At 48.2% G+C, this 4,614-nt stretch overlaps 1 long non-coding RNA gene across 1 annotated transcript; it reads right to left on the reverse strand.

The window, feature by feature from the left end:
- Nucleotides 1–630: 630 nt before the first annotated feature.
- LOC123063453 (uncharacterized) lies at nucleotides 631–3,457 on the reverse strand. Its single transcript, XR_006430336.1, has 3 exons — nucleotides 2,639–3,457; nucleotides 1,347–2,148; nucleotides 631–1,165 (listed from the first exon to the last, which is right to left on the reverse strand). It is a non-coding gene; the product is annotated as an uncharacterized lncRNA (long non-coding RNA).
- Nucleotides 3,458–4,614: the final 1,157 nt, after the last annotated feature.

A 4,614-nucleotide genomic window follows, 5' to 3' on the forward strand; every position in this document is an offset into this window, starting at 1 on the left:
TGCGTTTCCTTCACAAGTGTAACAAATTAATACTGTATGTTTGATTGTTTTCATTGTATAATCTCTCTGCCCTTTCGTTTTCTTGCCTCTTCGTAGATAGATCTCCTCATCTCCGATCCATCATTAAATCTCCACCGATGTCTCCCAGATTCTTCTCTCCCCTCTTTATTCGAGCCATTCTCCATACCACACGACAAGCAAGCCTCCATAGACCAGCGCTTTGGCGTCGTCCGGGAGCCCCATCGAGCGCTTCAACCCAGCTGGGGCTATGCCGGCCCTGACGTCGACTCGGCCTCTCAATGCATGTCAGCGTCCCCCATCAACACCACAGGCAAGGTGAGGGCTCCCTTTCCTGTCGAGCTCCTCGGATCTCACCGGATTATTAGCTAGCTTGGTTGGAACCTCTGGTTCCAAGTCGCGGAGTAGCTGAAAAAGAGGAGAGCGCCGGCCACAAGGTGTAGTTTGGCGGCTCCATCGGAGGACATGCCGGCCGGTGCCGAGCAAGTCGGAGTAGCTCCTCGATCTGTCGCCAATGTGGGAGCAGGAGATGAGATCGCTCCTGTCTTTTATTTGTTTTTTTAGATCTCCACGTCAACGTTGTTTCCTTGAAGGCATGGACATCACGTGATCTGACGGAGAATTAGATGCATATATTTGATTCTTTTTTATTGGATGGAACAGACGTAGTATATGTGTTCTCCATGCACGATGTCTACCACTATTTACTCCCTCCGTTCCGAAATAATTGTCGCTGGGGGCGTCGTTCCGACCAGGTGAAACAGTGTGAAAGTACAATACTACCCCCGATTTGAAATCAATCGGGAGGCGTCTTCCTCCGTCGCTCCTCCCCTCCGCCAGGCTTCTACGCCGTCGCTGTTCCCTTTCGCCAGGCTCCTCCGTCGTCCGCATCTCTGGCGTCCTTCCCGGCCACGGTCCGCAGCTCCCTCATCGGCCGCCCTTCCCCGCCGCGGTCCGCAGCTCCCTCGCCGGCCGCCCTTCCCGCCGGCTGCCTGCTCCGCCACAGCTTCGGATCCTTCACTGTTGGCCACAGATCCTTCGCCGGCCGCCTGCCCCAACTCCAATCAAGAGCTCGAGGTCAGCCGTTGCGCTGTCCACTTCTGCTGCTCCTCTCGTCTCTGCTCCTCTCCACTCCAATCAAGAGAATCTGCAATTGATCCAAAAGACAGGTCAATTGATGTCAATTTGATTAACTAAATCATCCAAAAACCAGAATGATAAGTCCATATGCTACTGTTGATCCCAAGACCGGAATGACAAGTCCAGGTGTTCCTCAATTGAGGAATATGATTAACTAAGACACAAAGTGAGTAAGGCTGCAAGTAAACCTGATTGATTCTGCGAAGAAGAAGAAGAACACAGGTGTAGCTGCAAGTAAACAGGCTCGCAACTTCAACTCTGCTCTCTTCTTTCTTGTGAGATGTTGGCAATGTCAGTTATTTTTTCTGGGTGAATGAATGAAGTTTTCTGATGTGAATTCGATGGAAGGCTGCCGGTGGAGGAAGGGGGACACTTGATGCCAGCAAGTTTTCTTAATGCAGAGTCAGATCGACGAGGAGGCCAAGGTCGACGCCATCTGTATGTGGCATTCTTTCAGAATCAGGTTACATCGGTGTAAACTGGACATACATTCAGTTCACATCCATTTGATGAAACCATCATGTACAACCGCAAGACTTGGAAACAAGCAAGATACCAACTTCAACTGACAACATGAATACAAGGAGTACATGGGTCTCTAAGACTACTTCATGTCTGAACTTTAAGTTTCAACTGACAACAATTGGTTAATTCATTGTACTCATGCCTGTAAATGTACTCTTGCAAACACCAACTTCAACTGACAACATGAATACAAGGAGTACATGGGTCTCTAAGACTACTTCATGTCTGAACTTTAAGTTTCAACTGACAACAATTGGTTAATTCATTGTACTCATGCCTGTAAATGTACTCTTGCAAACATTTTACTCCATGCTACTCTAGATCATGATCGTAGGCAGTCTCTACTCTGCTCACCTCAGCATGCTTGGTTAAGTATTTTTGTTAACCTCTTCACTGCCACAAACTATCAATCAGCAAGCTGTCCTTTGTACACCTCAGCATGCCGTCCCTTTTCGATCAAATTATCTACAGAAACATTGTACATTCAGTTTTCAGGCAAAAATGTTTAGCTACTCAAAATACTCCAGACACGTCGAAGCACTCCAGCGCCGAGGAGTAATAAGTAGGAGTAGCAAGCAGTGACTGAAACTGCAGATACGCCGAGGTTAACATTGACAAACTACTGCAACTTTTCCTTATTACTCCAGCAAAACTACTGCAAAACTAACTGAATCGTTTCATTTGAATCAACTACTGCAACCAAATTCAGTTAATTAAGTATGCAGAGATACAAGTACTACCATCAGAGAGAAACTACTGCAACCAAACTGAATTAAGTATGCAGAGATACAACTAACTGAATCTTTTCACTTGAATGAAGTACTGCTACTGCAACCAAACTACTGCAAAACTAACTGAATTAAGTATGCACTCCTTGTTTCTTGGCCTGCTGCAGAAAGAAAGCAAGCAAGCAAATTCAGAGTTTACCATCAGAGGGAACAGAGGAGGGGCTTACCATCATCGATGGAGATGCTGAGGTCGCCGGGCATGGGTGCGTTCCAGTTTCTTGGCCTGCTGAAGCAGCCGGAGGCAGGCCACGACAGCGCATGCTTCTAGCTGGACGAGAGCGATGTCGTGTGGCCGGCCGGCGACGGTGCCCCCGCGGCGCGCCGCTCGGCGCACACCGGGCCGCAGAGCTTCAGGTTATCGTCGCTCCTTGCGGAGGGCGGCGGCGGCATCCGGGAGTAGCAGCTGCACGCGGCGGGGATGCCTCTGGCCGTGCCTCCGATGACGGGTCACGGAGAGGAAACCACATCAGGGCGGACCGGGAAGGGGAAGAGCGGCATCTCCCTGCGACAGCAGCGAGGGTGGCGTACCGCAGCTGCGGGCGTTGCAGATCGAGCCGCCACGCCAGGAGGGAACTCCATCTCCCTCCGTTGCTCGGGCGCCGCTCCAGATCCGCCGCTCCAGATCCGCCGCTCGGGCACCGATCCACGTCCACGCCTTCGTTGCCTATATCGAGCTCTGGCGCCGCTACACATCCACACGTCCTTCGCCTAGAAGCTCGTCGCCGGCGCAAAAAGAATCGATATTTTGTTGACTTACGGGGTATGAGTGGAGGCGGGGTGGTGAGGAAAAAGGGCGGTGGAAGAGGCCAGCGACGGGGAGAGGGAGAGGACGGCGACGGGGAGAGGAGAGGGCGGCGACGAGGAGAGTGAGAGAGCGGCGACGAGGAGAGGGAGAGGGCGTTGCCGGAGGGGAGAGAGAGAGAGAGAGCGGCGACGGGGAGGAGACGGAGAGCGGCGAGCGAGAGAGCTAGTAGGAGCGAGTGAGTGGGAGGGTAAAATTGGAAAGTGAAACTTTTTTATAACGTGACAGAATCTGAACTGTGTTTGCCCAACGACAATTATTTCGGAACAGAGGGAGTAATATTTATGCATGTTCTTTTTTACTACTTCTTTTTAGTCCTTGGTATGTGGCTCGTGGTCGTGCATGTACAAATTCTAAGATGCAGGGATGTGTTGCTGCTGGATTTGTGGATATTTTTTTTCTTTGGTTTTGAAGGGCTTTATATTCTTACGGAACTATTGCACGTATGACAGTTACTATTCGAACTTTGTACGAGGTATGAATGCTGTTCTCCAGTTTTCCTCTAATTAAGTGTAGCCGGCTTGGTCTGCTCCATGGTACAAAAATTGACATGTGTATAGCATTGTTCATGTCCTAATTACAGATAACTGTACCCGCAAAAAAAAGTACATAGTATAACTGAACAAGCATTCATTAGTTTTGTGGGGATTCCGGCCTTTTGTGTTGGGCTTTGTTTTTAGTGGAATACCTCGAACCAAGCTTTGGACATGTTTTGATTGTATATGGTTTTTCCCTGTTAGTAGAGCATTTAGATTTCCCCACAATAAAGGGACAGATGTTTGATAAAAAAATAAAGCGACATATTGTAATTACGCAAATACATATATACTCCAATATACTATTTTTTGACTTTTCATGTCATACTATCAGTGGTTCAAATAATATATATTTCGTTGTTACTATTTTTCACTCCATGGTTCTTCTCCTATACGCTGCAACAAATTCCCGCCGCAACGCGCGGGGTATTATCTAGTGAGAACAAATGCTAGCTCAGACTGCAACGAACATTGCGACCAAGAGAAAGTCGGCGGAAGACGGCCAATCAGGATTTGCGGGATGTTCGCTTGCAACCCTATTTATTTATTTATTTATTTTCAGAGAAAGAAGGTTAAAACCCTCGGCCTTTGCATCAATCATGCATGCAATCATCTTTATTAATTATTCGACAAAGATCTGACGAGAACATACATCAAGCCATTCAAAGTCACCACTTTCACCTACAAACTCGATAATGTTGAGTGCTCTTATTCCCCATATCTAAAACAGGTGTCGTTGACATCCATCCACATAACGTATCGGAACCTACAACTGATGCAACAAACCTAAAGCGTACACCACATG

This window comes from Triticum aestivum, chromosome 3A (genome assembly GCF_018294505.1).
Source record: "Triticum aestivum cultivar Chinese Spring chromosome 3A, IWGSC CS RefSeq v2.1, whole genome shotgun sequence".
In the NCBI taxonomy this organism is placed as follows: domain Eukaryota; kingdom Viridiplantae; phylum Streptophyta; class Magnoliopsida; order Poales; family Poaceae; genus Triticum; species Triticum aestivum.